The 19,497-nt window shown below is 43.2% G+C and overlaps 1 protein-coding gene and 1 pseudogene across 4 annotated transcripts in view; both read left to right on the plus strand.

Moving 5' to 3' along the window:
* The window catches only part of LOC124596250 (prolyl 4-hydroxylase subunit alpha-2), a 345,289-nt gene that overhangs the window by 184,440 nt on the left and 141,352 nt on the right, over nt 1–19,497 (plus strand). The window lies entirely within an intron of this gene.
* On the plus strand, nt 19,087–19,204 carry LOC124597719 (annotated as a pseudogene).

Consider the following 19,497-nt stretch of genomic DNA (forward strand, 5'->3'; position numbering starts at 1 on the left):
CGGAGTGACCGTGCGGTTAAAGGCGCTACAGTCCGGAACCGCGGGACCGCTACGGTCGCAGGTTCGAATCCTGCCTCGGGCATGGATGTGTGTGATGTCCTTAGGTTAGTTAGGTTTAAGTAGTTCTAAGTTCTAGGGGACTGATGACCTCAGAAATTAAGTCCCATAGTGCTCAGAGCCATTTGAGCCATTTGTTAACGTCTGCACTATTGCGGCCATACGTTGCAGTAAAATGTGACGTCTACACTACTGCGGTGATACATTGCAGTAAAAGTGGCGCCAACAATATTGTGGCCATATATTGCAGGAAAATGTGGCCGGCGTAATCGCAGATTCACAGGAGGAAAAGGAGGGCGTATGAAGCCGTCTCTTTATCCAGCGAGCGAATGAGTCGTGTCGAAGCAACGTTTCAACATATTTGTTACTCGTCATCTTCGGGCAAGGAAGACTGCGAAAACGATTGGTTTCACACTGAACAGTAGTGCTGTCACAGGACCCTTATAAAGCGCGTAACAGCGTTTGGGAAAAATCGTGCGTGTTGAAACGTACCATTAAGGCGCGCATCGTTATTGTTATCACGGCGTCGAGCGTCATTAGGAATTCGGCAGTTCTTAATTTCTCTGCTGCCGCTGCAGTACATGTCGTAGCAGTGAAGAATATAACAAGGAAAACGCATGAGCACACGGGAGAAAAGGGGAAGCTCGACTTTTCTTCAGCAAGAACTTCTTTCAGAGGACAAATTTTAGTTTCGAAATTACTGGAGGATGAGCGATGACAATTATTGATTCCTTCTGAGCTTTAGACAAACTGCTCCTATTTTGCCCAGAAAACAAAATATCTGTATTACTAAACGTCTAAAACTGTCAGGCAGCCTACCCAGCGGCTGCGACGGGCAGCAAAAATTTGATTTTCAATATTTCACATAATTACTGATCGAAGATACCCATACGAGAAACTGGAAAATCAAGGTGTACACTGGACACAAGGGGACGCTATTTCACCTATTTTATTTAACCTCGATTTAAAGAAAATCGACAGCGAATTTATTAAAATTAGTCTACAAGGGATCCAGATGCAGAAGGTGAACATTACTAGATTTGCCTATGCAGATGATGTAGCATTAATACGTAGCACGAAAACATAATTAAACTAAATGATGCAGAGTTATTATAAAATCTCTGAGGAAACAGACTATCTGGTTATAAGTAAGTAAATCCGAATTTTGGCTGTAGATGAATTCAGTTTCAAGGCAGCTGACCTCTACAGTTACTTTGGGAGTCTTTTTAGTAACAACAGTGGAACTAATATACAAATAAATGCCCCTCTAGCAACAGCAAACGAAATACAGTACTTTTTAAGTTTTTAAAGAAGAGGGCATTTAATACTAACTTCTAAATATGCTTGTATCAACCTATTAGGGGCCTTGCCACCTCTAAAGTGAAGTAAAACACTCACCGAATTTAGAAATGTAAAATCCTGTCATAATCCACTCATTAAGAGGTAGAACACATTACGTAAAAGATAACATTATACGTTGTGAGGCATTACTCTTTAGAAAGAAAGATGATGAAAAACTGTTAATATTCGAAAGAAAGATGCTAAGGAAAATTTTTGGATCTGTATGTTATGAAAAACATGGAATGGATTCAAATGGTTCAAATGGCTCAAGCACTATGGGTCTTAATATCTGAGGTCATCAGTCCCCTAGACTTAGAACTAGTTAAACGTAACTAACCTGAGGACATTACACACATCCATGCCCGAGGCAGGATTCGAACCTGCGACCGTAGCAGCAGCGCGGTTCCGGACTGTTGCGCCTAGAACCGCTCGGCCACAACGGCCGGCCATGGAACGGAGTATAAAAAAAGCTGAAGATTTAAGACAGCTGTACAAACGCCTTAATGTCGTCGAAGTACTAAATAAGAGAATGTTGAACTGGGCAGACCATGTAGCAAGAATGAAGGAGTTAAATTACCTAGAATAGCTTTCTGCAGAACAATAGATGGAACGAGCCGAAGAGGAAGACGCAGAATTATGTGGCGAAATAACATGCAAAATGACACAGCTCGGACGAACACCAATACCGAATGTCAAACAGTGTACTCAACAGAAATAAATGCTCTTTGAGCAAGCGTATGGTCGATAGGCCCGTTGCCATATGTAAAATACTCACCGAATTTAGAAATGTTAAATCCTGTCATAATTCACGCATTAAGATGTATAATCTTACGTAAAATGTTTAACACAGTAAGTCAAGTATCAACGTTAAAAACAGTGTATATGAGAGAAGTCAGCATACAACACACAATGCGCAAATAATACAGACAATACTCATCCAGTACTTGAGAACGAGCGCACTTAGCGACTTCGAACAAATTTTGCTCATAATTTCAAACTTCAGCTTCTCGCTGATAACTCCTACAAAATAACGAAAGGAAACAAGCTTGCCGCTTGTTACATTTTCGCTGGCTACATTTTCGCTGTTCATTCAGTAAAACACCTGCATCAGGTACGACGCTTTAATTTATTACAGTCTTTCGTACTAATTCTACGCGCGACATATTTTGCTGATAGTATGCACGTATACCACTGAAAGCACCTGGAAAATTAGAACGTCATATAGCATATAGTTCAGGAGACAATGATGTCATAAACAATGAGACACGTGAAAACCTAGATTTACTGAAAATGAAGTGCAAATTATCCAGACTATACGGATCCAGTGTTTGATAATGAGAGAACTTAGCAAGTTCCAACAAACTTTAAACATAAATTCAAAGTGTTTAGAAATGTCTTTGGTGTTATTAGTTACGGATTGTTGATCCACACACAAATGCAAAAGTTAAATTCAAAATGTTTAGAAAAGATTTGAAATTAACTTTTGGATCTGTGTGTGGATCAACAATCCGTAACTAATAACGCCAAAGACAATGAAGATTGTGCATACTTAACGTCAAACATTTACCATATTAACTCATTCGTATAGTAATCAGAGGTTTGAAACTGTTTTATACTTGGGAATTACATTGTTTAAAATATCTGTGGTGGAAAGGATAGGGTTGTTCTGGGTGTCGAGGGACTTCAAAAAAAAAAAAAAAAATTCGGGTACGAGTTTCTTTGAAATTATGGTCTTTTACCATGTGACTTCCGACACAATTTAATTACGAAAGCTGTGACCATGTATGTGTATTAATATACCAAAGAAAGAAAAAATTTCTCGCGCACCCATTTATATTGTCTTTGTTGCTGTCATTACAGTGTTGTTGTTACCGATTATGTTATGCTTACAGCCCATTTAAGCAATGAAAATTTTAAGAAAGAAAGTTTCCACTACCCAAAAACGTGCTAAAATAAAGTAATATGACTTGGTTAGCTGGGAGACCGCAAACTGCTCACACTTTAGCTGTGTAGTTCGACGCTTCCTTGGGTGAAGTGTGCATTCCCGTAGTGTTCGTTAGTGGGCGTTGCAAAGCAATCCCGGAGCAAAACGAAAGGAAGGTACCCTGTGGCAAGCCGGCCTCAGTGGCCGAGCGGTTCTAGGCGCTACAGTCTGCAATAGCGCGACCGCTACGGTCTCAGGTTCGAATCCTGCCTCGGGCATGGATGTGTGTGACGTCCTTAGGTTAGTTAGGTTTAAGTAGTTCTAAGTTCTAGGGGACTGATGACCTCAGAAGTTAAGTCCCATAGTGCTCAGAGACATTTTTGAACCATATGGCAACTTGGCGCAAATGTCACGTATTTCAGGTTATCAGTATGAAGAGAGGCCGTGTCGTTTTGACTTCGCAACTAAAGAATATCACAACGGGTTAAAGCGATACAGCAATAAACGAAACATATAGTGCTTTACGACAGTGTAGGCCAGAAAGACAGTGAAGGACATTAAAAACTCTTGCGTTCACGTTACTGCCCAGAAAGACATGACATGACAGCTGAAAGAGAAGTGGTGCTGGAAATGGATCATATTCACGTAACAAAAAAACTATTTTTTCATAGGCTCCATTTTCTGGACTTGTACAAAAGAGATAGAAGCAGACTGTCTAAAATGTATTTATTATGCCAGTGCACGTTTATTTTTCACTTGGTTCATCACTGAAACTTTCCATGCATATTACGATTAGCTTGTTGTAAATAAGGTGTGCATGGGAAACGTTACAAAACCTTTTTGATTCCTTTCAGCAGTACCTGTATACTGTTTGATTTTCTGCAAACATCCACAAGCCGCCTAGAGAGGTGACGTCATGTGATTGGGAGGAGTGGGGTTCAAGTAAAGACCTACCCCCAAGCTTTATTTTTCCATGGTTTCCCTAAATCGATTCGAGCGAATGCCGTGATGGTTCTTGTGAAACTAGACACGAATGATTTGCTTGCGTATTTTTTTTTTTGTTTATTTGGCCTTTGAGTGTATACTGCTTCCGTATTCTTGTGTAAACAGAGAATGTGCTCCATTTCTTTTAAGTTCGTCATCGACGGAACATTGTGCCAACAGCCTATATAAACAACATAGGATGTCCAAGGCGCCGCTATATTTGAAGGCAATTGGCAACTTCGCCGCCACGTTTTGCAAGGTCGTGTTGGATGATACCGATAGCGTGCTAACGTGGAGCTGTACAATTTCGTTTGTTATACAATAACTTCTGTTGCTACCTGTCTCGATTTTTCTTTAATTGTTGCCCGTACTACGCGTTTCGGCAAATAATTCTCAGTGAGAAGTGCGTCTGTTGTGTACTGTGGCAGCTCAAGCGCGATGTTTGCGCCGTTCGACTTGTTGCATTATTCCGGTGACTTCAGTATAATATAAACACGTGCATTTGTGTAATTACCCGTGTATCTTACCATATAGATTTTTGCAGATTTCTTTATAACTTTTACTTACAGGTACTACACTATTGACTTGAATGACGTGTCGCGAGGAAGTTCTGTCTTATCTATTTATCAAATAGATATATTTATGTAGGTCGTTGGTATTTACAGTGAAAACATACGACAGATATTAATACGCGATTCGGAGATTTAATCTTCGTTACTTTAGACGAGGATTCCAGGTAAGAGAGCTAGAGTTTTTTGTTCTAGCATCGTGACTTTTTATGTGGCTTTCGGCATTACTAATGGAAGGAAGGACTGTCATGTCATATTGCGTTAAGATTTTTGTTTCTCGGAAAAGAGCAATTACCAGAATCGCTAAGACTAGATAAGCGTACATAGCTACGTTCATTAGGCCGCCACTGGTTCCCGCCTTATACTGGTCACCTATCGTTGTGTTAGAACCTTTTTGTCAAAAGAATTCTGTAAAAATATATAAAGATGAGCGTAATTAATGTTTACACACATACATAGAGCATAGAATTTTTTAACACGGAATTCTACTCTGAACAAACAGATATATTATCGATACACTGAGACTCGTTAACTGCATTAGTGAGGTGTTCTTTAATAAAGTCGTCTGCCTGACTATCAGAAGACCATGAAGATTACGAATATACGATGTGGAAATCAGGAAAATGTCACTGTCACGTATAAGAAATGATAGAAGAGAAAAGACGCTGATATTTCGCTAAAGTATGACATTCCAGCTGTTTTCGTTACTATAATTAATACAAATGTGCTCTGAACACACACTTTTAATTATATTTTGACCACAAAATTGTACGATTTTCCAACGTATGTTGCATCTTCCTAAGTTAAATGTTGGATGCGCCTAACGTTACAAAATATGGTGGCCAGTGTTGTTTATTGCTGTCGTCCAGTTTGCTGCAACAATTATAGCCTCTCTACATACATCTTGGCGTTATGTCCTAATCTTCCTTTCCTTCACACCCCAAGAGAGTTTCACAAGAACACTTCGTGTTTAAGGTCCCTGCCACACTTACTGCACTTTGTTGAGGACTGTATCCACAACTTCCGACCAGTAAAGTACTCGACTTGCCCCTTCAAGTCGACCTTTTGAGTACTTCAAATACCAGAGCAGTGTATTAATGTATGTCGAACAGGAGTATTCTATACAGCTTCCTTAAAAGACACGCTGCACTCCCCGAATCCCCGCAAGAAAAATAAGACCTTAGTCGTGTTGTCTACTGCTAATTTCACGTATTCGTTCCGTATCATCCTGAATACTTATACACGACTTGACAAGATCCAGGAGCTTGCTGCAAGCTTATTTCTATTAGTTATCGACACCATCCTGCGTTTACCTGCATTAAAAGAGCTCCGATTCAGTACACGAGCTGCAGTGGTCGTCCGTGTCGTTCACTCTTTCTTAACAGTTACCCGGAGAAGGGCAAGTGTCGCTACAGCAGGACAGAAGAACGATCATCGTTTCAGATAGCGTGGGACGTTTGAGACCGCCGCTTGCGACTGTGATAGGCGTACAAGGACGACGATACCGCAAATGGAGGAGGCAGCTTTTCATTCAGTTGACGACGCCCCTAGTGTCAGCGTAAGACAAGTAGGCGCAACACATCACGATGACGGCACAACTGTCTGGCGAGTGTACGTGCTGCCCATATTAAGGATATTTACAGGCATGTACAGGCACTATCACCAGCTCATTTCCTTACACGGGTATATTCTGCGAATGGTTTGTTGAACAACGTGTTAAACATTATTTAAGTGCAACTGTGCTCCTTACGGGTGAGGCACAGTTTCACTGTGATCAGATCGTAAATTACGACACTCAGCAGACTGACGTTATTAACAAAGATTCTGCCTCCACATCTGATTAGCATTGATGGTGACTCTCTTTTGGGGCCCCGTATTATTTAAACATGGTCAACTGACGAGTTTGTAGTACTTTCTCGGAGAATGCTACAGAAGATGTGTGCTTGTCACTGCGACGAAACATGTACTGTATAAACCACGAAGTTTCGGGATTGCAGCTGGATGACGTCGGTGTCTTGGCACGATATTTCGGCTGACAAACATTCGGCCATCGTCAGATGAGTGTTTTACACTGGGCGATGCCTAGTGCACGTCGCTAAGTTTATATGAAAAATGGACGTGGAGGCGCTTGCACATGGGTTACGCTACAATCAGTGGTTCCCAACACGTGGTCCGCAGACCCCCAGGGGTCCGCGAGCAATGCCAGAGGGGTCCGCAAGATGCTATTAGAATAAAAAAAAAAATTCGTATGATACTCAATTTTTATTTTTTAAGGGGTCTGTTATACTAAACACCCAGATTTGTAGACAAAGATTTTGAGCAATAATAAAAAATTTAACAATAACAATGATGGCTAAATTGACAAAGTTTTAAGCTCAATACTTGTTCAATAATGAATATGTCAATTTTTTTCTAAGTACCAAAAATAGAAAACGTATAAAAAGACTCTTAATTTGGCTTTTTTAGGTACTTGGTACTGTGATATGACAAGGTACCAATCATGCTCGATGAGGGGGTCATCGAGAAAATTTTGTTGGGAACCCCTGCGCTACATGATCGCCCTCTGTCGAGTTTAGCGCCCTCTAGTAATGTTGCTCCATCTGTTGCATCCATCTGGTGATGCATGCACCCTCCGCTCAGCTCCGCCTCCCCCCCCCCCTCCCCCTCCCTCTATCTAATTGCGGGTCCATATAGTTAAAATTCAGCTACCGACATAAGAAAATTAACTGTCGCTAGAAGTGTATTTAGGCGTAAAATATTTTCTTTCTAAAAATATTAAAGAAATCGTCGGTTCGGATGCCTTATCCAGTTGAAAGCTGCCATCACGATTAATAAGATCTCCTGCCAAACGTCTTTTCACAAATTCGTCATTAAATGAACCCCTGAAAGATCTCGTCGGGGCCAATAATTCCGTGGCAGAATAGTCCACTGAATGTCATGTGCAGAAACAGTGCTCGGCTATGGCGGATTACTGGGCTGCGAAAAGTGAGAGTGGTGATAAAGTTCAACGCACGTTCCTCGTACTGTGATTGTGGTCTGTCAGTTGTAGGTTTTGACACAGTGGCACAACATTCCGTATTCTGGCAGTCTCCAGTGTAAAAGACGGCTGAATGGTTGTCAGTCGAAATATCGTGGCAAGATTTCAACCTCATTCGGCTGCAATTCCGGAACTTCATGGAATACTGATTACACCGGGAAAACTTCAGGTCTGCTGGTTTTCGTGGCCTTTGTCGTTGATGGTAAACTCTCCTGAGTCGTTAAGCTTCGTCACGTTCTTCTTCCATGCTCCACGTTTCGATCCTCTGATGGGATCTTCTTCGGCGCTCCAATGGTGCCGCCGGCTGACTGAACACTCCTTCCCAGTACAAGGATCCAAAAGTGACCATTGGAAAAGTGTGACGGGGAATTTGACGCAGCTTAACGACTCAGAAGATTTTACCATCAACAAAATACAAGATAATTATTTGTATGTTTCTGCTGTCAGACACATTTATTTTATGTTTAAGATACTGCATCGCATTTCAGGTATGTTCTGCTGGTCATCGAGCGTTTATGCATACAGATAAATGTCACTTAACATCTGGTGCTGGAATGGCTATTGGGGTATTTGGAGAGAAGGGGCTTTCATTTCATTTATTGCATATTTATACACCTGCTGCCTGATATTTTAAAAAACAGGTGGTGCGTTATACAGTTTTACGTGTAATACAACATTGTTGCACATTACTAGCAAGATTTTTTATGAGCATAAAACAGTGTGTTAAAAAGAAAATTAAATTAGTTGCCGGAAACGGAGTGTTAAAACAATAAACTTAGTAGTGTGGGCCAGAAATCAACGTCCGGTGGTGTCGTCTGTAGATGAGGAGATGTGCCTCGTTATTTATTATGACTGATACCACAACATATGTGGGATGGAAATAGTTTCGCATCAGTTGTTGAAACCCAGGTAACAGGTTCAGGATAGGAAAGCATCAAAGATCAACACTTGGAAGGGAGACATATCAGAGAGTTCGTCGTTTTCACCAAACGAGGATAATGGAAAGTAGTCGAATTAAATCGGGCGACGCTGAGGGAATTAGGTTATGAAATGAGACACTGAAAGTAGTAGATGACTTTTGCTATTTGGGGAACGAAATAACTGATCATGGTCGAAGTAGAGATGATATAAAATGTAGACTGGCAATGGCAAGGAAAGCGTTTGTGAAGAAGAGGAATTTGTTAACATCGAGTATCGATTTACGTATCAGGAAGTCGTTTCTGAAAATATTTGTATGGAATGTAGCCATGCACGGAAGTGAAACATGGACGATAAATAGTTTAGACAAGAAGAGAATAGAAGCTTTCGAATGGTGGTCCTACAGAAAATGCCGAAGATTAGATGGATAGATCACAAAGAGGAGGTATTGAATAGAATTGGGGAAAAGAGGAGCTTGTGGCACAACTTGACTAGAAGAAGGGATCTGTTGGTAGGACATGTTCTGAGACATCCAGGGATCACCAGTTTAGTATTGGAGGGCAGCGTGGAAGGTAAAAATCGTAGAGGGAGACCAAGAGATGAATACACCAAGCAGATTCAGAAGGATGTAGGTTGCAGTAAGTACTGGGAGATTAAGAAGCGTGCACAGGATAGAGTAGCATGGAGAGCTGCATCAATCCAGTCTCTGGACTGGAAGACAACAACAACAACAACAACAATATTTGTTTAAGAAAAATACACTGATCAATTAAATTCCAGATTAATAACACGAAAACCATCAGAATTATAGTGACATATAAAGTGACAACTTCTGAGATTTACCAATCGAGCGTTTTTGCATACAGATAAATGTCGCTTAAAGTGTCTTTATCTAAATTAACATCTGGTTCAAAATGGTTCAAATGGCTCTGAGCACTATGAGACTTAACATCTGAGGTCATCAGTCCCCTAGAACTTAGAACTACTTAAACCTAACTAACTTAAGGACATCACCCATATCCATGCCCGAGGCAGGATTCGAACCTGCGATCGCAGCAATCGCGCGGTTCCGGACTGAAGCGCCTAGAACCACTCGGCCACCGCGGCCGGCTAACATCTGGTGTTGGAATGGCTATTGTGGTATTAGGAGGGAAGGGGCTTTCATTTCATTTATTGCATATTTATACACCTGCTGCCTGATATTTTAAAAAAACAGGTGGTGCGTTATACAGCTCTACGTGTAATAGTACATTGTTGCACATTACTAGCAAGATTTGTTATGAGCAGTAAAACAGTGTAAAAGGAACCACTATTCAAAAGCAAAAGGAAACAGTATTCAAGCAAAAGGAAACAGTATTCAATAAACACAAAACATCTGAGTTTATAACAGTAAAAATAAAATCTGAATCGTAATTTACAAAGTTCAGGGGCTAATTGCGCCAAATTTCACTGCCTACAACCCTCGCGGCAGTCGCTCGACGCAGGTATAGCTCCAAGGACCAAGACAACTACTCAACATTTGCTGGGTATGGCAGACGAAGCGGCAAAGTCCTCCCGCGGCAGTAACTTATACCTCGGGCGTTGGGCAGGATGCCGCCAAAGTAGCGGCCCAGAAGTCACGGCTGCAAACACCAAGGTAGACTCACGTGTTTAGCAATCAGCTGAACATAAATCACACGTGAGGTAGCACCTTCAAACAATAACGAGATACACTCACGAATGATGAGCCTCCCATAAGCAAAGAGAATACCACTCGTAACCTATGATAAAACAACTAGTTACAGCCAAACTTAAATAAACTATATATATATATCGGAGCGATTAGTAGCCCCGCAACCGAGCGCAACTAACAACAATGGAATATGGATCAATCACAGAAAAGATTAGAAAACGCAGCCTACTATTCTATGGACACCTATACAGAATGCCACCACACAGACTGGCCAAACAGATCTTTGACTGGGTAACCACTAGAAACAACAAATGGGTGGCAGAGGTAAAAAACGACCTGAACCAACTAAACATAACAGCAGACACAATAAAAGGCAGAATAAAATTCAGAAACATCAGTAAGAAAAGTAAACTACATGAGATACACTGTGACAAACGAACAGGCGTAAAATGGACCGAAGAACGCAAGCAAATTCACAGCCGGAAGATGAAAGAAATATGGGCAGCCAGATAGGCAATCAAGGTGAAGCCGAAGATACAAAGCCAACAAGAAGCATGGACAGAGGACCGGAAACAGAAACACAGTTAGTGAATGAGGGAAGTTTGGGCAGCAAGGAAGGCAGCAAAAGGAACTAGTCATGTTGTTTAGTCCAACTGCGCTCTTTCATGGCAAAACACCAATAATATATATATATAAGGCTTTTAATCAGATCAGGGAAAACTGCCAAGATTGACAGAGATAATTAGAATGGATTTTGATGTACACAGTAAATACATACGCCTCTGTCTAGGTAAGATGATAAACGAGTACATGTAACTAAGAAGGCGCAGGTACAAACAGAGTAGTTGCAGTTTAACCCTTAAGCAAGGCAGAAAATTTCACTGAATAGTAGCCCTACGCAACTCAGATATGACTAAAACACATCAACGTTGGTTAGAATAAATACACTTTACTGAATCAAAATTAGATTTCAAATTCATACCCAGTACCATGACATTACCACCGGGTACAGTGCCACTCACCGGTGTTACCACTTCGATTCATAAAATCGCACCCCAAGCAGGTGCACACAAGCGGTTTACCAATTAATAGAATAAGGTGGCTTCAAAGAAGACGCACTAACAAACATTGGCCACTCTTAAGCCAAGGCATACTGCAGAACAAACAAATACATATTATTCACTGAACAAGACAGTAATATTGCGCCAATTTTCCTTTAAAAATTAAACCAGAGGGTCAGAAGATCCATAGGCAGTATCCTTTTAACTCGTTTTCAAATAACAGGAGGCCCCCGTCAGCAGAGCCCGACCTTCGTCACCTTCTTTAGCGGCTGCCCAACACATGACAAGTCGCTCGGCGATCCGATTGGGTACATGCATTGTCCATCCCGAATCGGCCCAATCAAACCCCGCCGCCTGGCACTGCTGCTCGTGCCTCCCCCATCCGTCACGTGCTGTTCACCACTCCCTCCGCCGCGCCGAGCCTCCACACCTCAACCAGCAAAACCAAAGATAAGTCACAAGGGAGGTGACTATCGATACCGGTGCCAGAGGTAGTAAAACCGAGTCGCCACGGCTCAGTTGTTATGGTGCGATAATCGTATGATACACCTTTAATATGTCAGTTGTTCACTTACGTTTATGATCTCAAAAAGCTTGATTCGCTTCGTTTGCAAACTGGCGGAAGTGTTGTGCAACATCACATTATTGTAGTGCTTAGTCTGACACTGACCTGGGCGTATTTCACTGCATCAGACGTTTCTACATACGTTGGCTCTGAGCACTATGGGACTCAATATCTAAGGTCATCAGTCCCCTTGAAAACTACTTAAACCTAACTAACCTAAGGACATCACACACATCCATGTCCGAGGCAGGATTCGAACCTGCGACCGTAGCGGTCGAGCGGTTCCAGACTGAAGCGCCTAGAACCGCTCGGCCACTCGGCCGGCTTTCTACATAGGTGTAAAGAGTATATAGGGTGTCCCACGAATAAAGTTCAGTGTTCAGGGATATGATAGGAATCATCATTCGAAGCCAAGAAGTCTAGTAAACGTCGGTTCTAAAATGCATACCTTAACACTATGAGCACATGTCCATCATCGATACTGTGAAACAAATCTCTTCTACTGCAAGCTCTATGCTTTCCATATTGTGAGAGGTGGCGGTATGGACGATAATAAGAGAGAGATGTCCAGTAAACGTGGGCTCTGAACTGATTGCTCAATACGAGCACTTGTTTATCTTCGCTAATGTGAAACACGTCTCTTCTACTGTTTAAGTGCCTCTTAAGGTATGCAATTTAGAGCCCATGTTTACTAGACAATTTTTCAGTATTTTGGGCCATATTATCCCCTCCCAAAATATGGAAATCAATGAGCTTGCGTTAGAAGAGATTTGTTTCATAGTATCGAAGATGAAGAAGTAGTGAAGCTCTTAAGGCATGCATTTAGAGCCCATGTTTACTATACTTTTTTACTTCGGATATCGTTGCTGTCACACCCATGAGTTTGGTCCATTCCTCCTAGGACACACTTTATACTTAATGTGAGGGTCGTCCACAAGTAAGTTCTGTTTCTATTTTTATCCGCGGCAGCGCTACGATCGCAGTTCCGAGCATGAGCGGCAGTTATTCTGAATCAAGGAGAACACATGACGCCATTTTCAGATCGCTGCTGCCGACGTGTGCTTTGTAGTGCTTCTTTATAATGTCATTCGTAATTGAAAACGCCGCCACATGAGAAATCAGATCTGCAGAAATGCAAAGAAAGTTAAACCAAAGGAAATTCATCGGCAAATGTGCGAGGTTTACGGACAAAATGAGTGATTCAGTGGTTAGAAAATGGGTCAGACTGTTCAATGAAGGACGTGTCAAGTGCACGATGGAGAACGAAGTGGACGCCCGTCTGTGGTTACTGATGAACTGGTTCACACAATTGAAGCGAAGATCAAGCACAACCGTAAGTTTACACTTAGTGCACTTGCTATGGAAGTTCTGCAAATCTCACGATCAATAATTCATGGAATTGTTAGTGAAAAACTGAAATTTCGAAAACTCTGCTCACGTTGGGTACCCAAAATTCTTACTGAACAACGCAAAAAACAACGGATTAGCAGTGCACTTCAGTTTTTGACACGCTACAATGAAGAAGGCGATGGTTTTCTTTCTCGAATAGTCACGGGGAATGAAACTTGGGTATCGTACGGCATCCCTGAAACGAAAGGGCACTCAATGGAATGGAGGCACACTTCATCCCCAACGATGGTTAAGTCTAAGCAAATCTTGACACCTCTAAAAGTCATGTGCACCGTTTTATGGGATAGATAAGGCATTTTGCTGATTGATTTGTTACCACGAGGCCAAACAATCAATGTACATGGTTACTGCGAGACCATTAAGAAATTGCTCCGCACAATACAGAAAAGGCACCGAGGATTACTGTCAAAAGGTGGTGTTTTTTTCCACGATAACGCCTGACCTCGAATGTGACCAAACAACTCTTACAGGAATTTCACTGGGACGCGTTTGATCATCCTCCTTACAGCCCCATGTTACACATGGTTGAATACGCAGGCGGCAACCTTCTATGAAGAAGGCGTACAAAAACTTGTGCCACGCTATGACAAGTGCCTACAAAATTTCGGAAGCTATGTAAAAAAGTAGTTTAACAGTTGTAGATTTTTGTACAATAACTATTTTTTCTGTATCTGCACACGTTTGTTTTATATAACCAAACGGAATTTACTTTTTGGACATACCTCGTACAATAGGGTGGCCTTATAGTGTGTAGATGACTGTCGACTATCGCTTCTTTTCAGCGACACTCGCGCTGCTGAAAGTTTGATTGTCATTTGTTTCACAGTGGCACACCTTAGCCGGCTGGTGTGACCGAGCGGTTCTAGGTGCTTCAGTCTGGAACCGCGCGACCGCTACGGTCGCAGGTTCGAATCCTGCCTCGGGCATGGATGTGTGTGCTGTCCTGAGGTTAGTTAGGTTTAAGTAGTTCTAAGTTCTAGGGGACTGATGACCTCAGACGTTAAGTCCCATAGTGCTCAGAGCCACTTGAGCACACCTTAAACGCATTGCATTAGAAGTTGCTGGAGGCTGCTGAAGAATTTTGAGCTTTTGCATTCAGTTATCGCATTAAACATATTATCTCCGTTTTTTACAGTGTGAATGAATACCTTCACTTCTTCCTTGATATGCAATATTTTACTTAGTCAAATTTTTTGCCAAATTACGAAGTTGTCTTCGATTTGCAAGGAAGTCGTGAACTTTATGGGCATAAAAGGGGGGGGGAGATACTAGGGGGGGGGGGAGGAGTCACTGGAATGTATACGTGGAACAGTAACACTGTTTAATACAAACTGGCTACTCCTGCTTTAGCCGTTGTGAATAGTGTAGTTGTATTTGACTATTAAAGGGTAGTGTTTATTGCACTGTTCTGGCGTGATTTATACGGGGTGAACCAGAGCTCCACCGACAAACTTTCAGAGCAGAAATGCACGCCCAGAATTCCGTCAGCGGCGCGGCAGCAGACAGCAGTCCTGCCCCGCCCCTCCCCCTCCCCTTTCGCCGACACCCCCACCCCTTCTCTCAGCGGAATCCAATCGCCGCGCGCAGTAATGACCACTGCAGATCCCAATAACTGCAGTGGCAGCGCCGATCCGTGCTCGCTTTATGGGCCAGCGACGCGTTGCAAAGGACCTCTCATTGCGGATCTCTGCGGCGGGTCGCAATTAGCACGCTGTTATTGGAGGGAACCCCTTCTTCCGCGCCGGCGCAAACCCGAAGGGGGGGGGGGGGGGGGGGGTCAAGCGACGCACAGACTGGTAGTCGTTTGCTTCACGTAACAAGTGGTCGCGGAGGCGTTGATGGAAAAAGTGGGGCTCACCATACCCCGACAAATGGCGTATCGTGTATACCGAAAGTGTTCAGTGGCATAGAACCAACAAATGAGACATTTTTTACTGAATAAAAGCGTCTAGACCGCTTAATCTACATCTACATCCACGTGGATACTCTGCAAATCACATTTAAGTGGCTGGCAGAGGGTTCATCGAACCACCTTCACAGTTCTCTATTATTCAAATCTCGTATAGCGCGCGGAAAGAACGAAACCTATATCTTTCTGTACGAGCTCTGATTTCCCTTATTTTATCGTGGTGATCGTTTCTCCCTATGTAGGTCGGTGTCAACAAAATATTTTCGCATTCGGAGGAGAAAGCTGGTGATTGGAATTTCGTGAGAAGATTCCGTCGCAACGAAAAACGCCTTTCTCTTAATGATTTCCAGCCCAAATCCTGTATCATTTCTGTCACACTCTCTCCCATATTTCGCGATGATACAAAACGTGCTGCCTTTCTTTGAACTTTTTCGACGTACCCCGTCAGTTTTTTTATAATTCTTCTTCCCCTTCTCCCTTCATGTATTAGGTGGTTGCACCAGTTCCGATCAACAAGGTGTAGCCATCTGCCGGTCTAGTTGTTGATTACAGGGGTGTTATCTTGCAAGGCCTCTCTCAGGAAAGCTCGGGGCGTTAGGAACTGGTTACGAATGCCTGTGTTCGACTCTCTGATCACATTTGACAATCATATGCTCAACTGTCCTGGCGGCGTGCAGACAAGCGCAGAAATTTCCGTACCCTCTGTTTTTTTGAATGGATACTGGCCCACAAATCTCTCATCGACTATAAAAAAAATGGTTCAAATGGCTCTGAGCACTATGGGACTTAACATCTGAGGTCATGCGTCCCCTAGACTTAGAACTATTTAAACCTAACTAACCTAAGGACATCACACACATCCATGCCCGAGGCAGGATTCGAACCTGCGACCGTAGAGGTCGCGCGGTTCCAGACTGTAGCGCCTAGAACCGCTCGGCCACCTCGGACGGCACTCTGGAACAACTTCTCGCGTTATATTAGAGAACTAAATAATATCCCCAGCTTCAGATTACAGGTAATGAATGACATATGTGCTAAAGCAGGAATAAGGATTACCATTGTCCCTGTACGCAAAGGATTACCATTGTCCCCTAACGCACTTGTTACCCTTGTGCATCCCTTTTGCCAACCTGATCTTCCTCACTTCCCAGTATTCTTAGCCGATGCAGTCTCCTTAATTTTCCTTTTCCCACAACTCGTTATTTTTCTATTTTGTACAAGCGTAAGTTCTGTTTATTCCTGTCACTATGATTATTGTTATTAATGTCATAGTTATTGTCAGTATTAACATTGCTACTTTTATTTTTATTATTATTGTTATCACTATTAGTGGCAGCAGCTGCAGAAGTACGAATAATGTCAGTGTTACCTTTGTTAGTTCATAGTTAGTGTAATTTACTGACACGCCAGTTCAGACACTCAAAAACTGGAATCGGTATGGCTCCACATCCCTGCCAGTACCTTCCAGAGCCTCGTTGACTCTCTCCCAGCACGTCTCACAGCATCGACGTTGCAAAAGGAAGTTATTCAAGCTTTCGACAGATGGTCACATTAATGTGAGTGAACAGTGTACTTTGAAGCATCCCCCAACTCTCTTGTGGTTACCATTTTAGGTACTCCACGTAGACGTCTGCTCATAGATACGTACCGTCGGTAGGTTATCCAGCTTTACTTCCCGGCGTGATAGCGACGACTTTCCGATGAGGTGCGGGCCTTGTGATTTGCTGTTACTGCGAGTCTTGTAAATAACGCTTTTATTTAGTAATTTTCCCGGCTAAAACTCTCCCCTTTTATTATTAAGACAGCCTGCGCCACCTTTCGGAGGGATTGGGGACGTCAAGGAGTCACCAAAGTTCATATTAAGCAGTCCGTAAAACACGTAAACGTTCACTTCAGTTAGCGTGTCAGTTAATGCCTACGCTTTCCGCTAGATGGTGCTGACTTACTGCTGAATAGCTTTGGTCCCGTAAAACCTTCACTGATTAGTACTAGGTAAATGAAATAAGTACAACACTCTTGTATTTCACTTTCACTCTATATTCAAGGATTAAGATGGTGATGGATGATGGTCTATTTAAAAGGTTCCTAGCCTGGAGGAATCTAAATGGTCCGCAAATGCCGATATGCACGCGCTCTACGTCCAGATTCGCAACTAACGGCACACGACACTTTCAAAAGTCCACACGTTAATATCTGAATACCGCTACCTCTGAATTAACTCGTATCTGTCGTCTATATGTTCGTAAAGTTCCAATCTAACACTGAAGTCCAAAAATCCCCTTAATACTCCGTTGCTACCAACAGTCAGAGATCGTACACTACATCGCTTTTAAACTCCGTAATATTCTAACAGTTTATTGTGAATCTTAACACTATAAAGTCCAATCTAATTATTGTCTCGCTGACTGACACGGGTTCCCCGCGCTTTAACGAAACACTCAAGGAAAAAAGGCGGCAATAATGACGATCAGGCCTTTTTATAGGTTTTCCATTACAAGAGTTTAACGTCACTGCCTTCCGTGGCTTTGCTGTACTTAGACGTTAAACTACTTGCTGATATACTATAATTTTGATCTGCAATTACCGAACTCTGATTCCACACTATTTTCCCCTCTAAAAATTCTATTCTTAATTTTAAATTATTCTTTCTATAGCTTTTATCACTGTAAACTGAACCGAGGTGTTACAACTTCCCTAAGTGCATCATGTCCCCACCATACCACCAGGCGGCATCCAGTCTCGTGGTGGTCACTGGTCATGGCAGTGTATCTCAATAAATACAACAGCCCATACAAAGCGATATAGGCCACTTGTTAACACACTGGTCTCGGACTGGGGTTCAGTTCCCCGTCGGGCCAACCACATTTACGTTTCTGTGGTTTCTCTAACTCTATTATAAAGGCAAATTGTTGTTTAGCTTGATGTGGACGCTGCCGATCTTGTGTGTCCGCCTCTACTGACCTTGTCGTAGACGGTACATTAAACGCTAATCTCCTTTACTACGTTGCTGCCACACTGGCAGGGATTCCAGTCAGCCTTGGATGGTACAAGGCCTCATAGAGTAATCTGTGGTAGGCTTGTGAAGGCACTTAGCCTGCTGATTTTGACAGAGCTGCACCGGCTGTGCTCAGCGACCAGAAAGCGCGAACTGGAGGCGGCGCGAGTAGCTGGACCAGCGGTCGCGCCGCGGCAGGTAAACCGGTCGCAGACCATTCCTGGAACGCCCACTGCGGGGTCACTGGAGGCCGTCCAGATCCCCCTCCCCCTTCCCGTGCCTACGGCAGCCTTCAGCTCCAGAGACGGCGCATCTGCCGCGCGTCGCGGCCTCCAGTAACGGCGCGCTAAAAAGGCCAATGCCGTGCCGTCCAGGTGACGCAAGCGGACTCACTCTTCTCCAGTGAATGCTCTTATGCAAGCCCTCGCGTGCCGAGTTAAGTATGCTTACGGTACTTGTAATTCGTCCCAGGTGTCTTCTACGGGACTCTTGACAATAGCGGCATATGAAAACGAGAAGACTACAATTGTCTGCGGAAGGTTAAACACCAGTGCCCGTTGTGGCATCTATGGTTGGTTGCTGTATGCCGGGTGGCGATGGGGTAACGTATTCTTCCGCATTTCCCGGTATCTGCCATATTGTAGGCCAACGGCCTTGCCGCAGTGGTAACACCGGTTCCCGTCAGATCGCTGAAGCTAAGCGCTGTCGGGCTGGGCTAGCACTTGGTTGGGTGACCATCCGGTCTGCCGAGCGCTGTTGGCAAGCGGAGTGCACTCAGCCCTTGTGAGGCAAACTGAGGAGCTACTTGATTGAGAAGTAGCGGCTCCGGTCTCGTAAACTGACACGGCCGGGAGAGCGGTGTGCTGACCACACGCCCTCCAATATCCGCATTCCGTGACGCATTTGGGCTGAGGATGACACGGCTTCCGGTCGGTACCGTTGGGCCTTCCAAGGCCTGTTCGGACGGAGTTTAGTTTTTACCTATTATAGTATTTTTTTTTTTAAATCCTCCCTGCTCCCTTATTGACTACCTGATTCTCCCTATATTTCGTCAA

The sequence above is a fragment of the Schistocerca americana genome, chromosome 2, assembly GCF_021461395.2.
Source record: "Schistocerca americana isolate TAMUIC-IGC-003095 chromosome 2, iqSchAmer2.1, whole genome shotgun sequence".
NCBI classification, from domain to species: domain Eukaryota; kingdom Metazoa; phylum Arthropoda; class Insecta; order Orthoptera; family Acrididae; genus Schistocerca; species Schistocerca americana.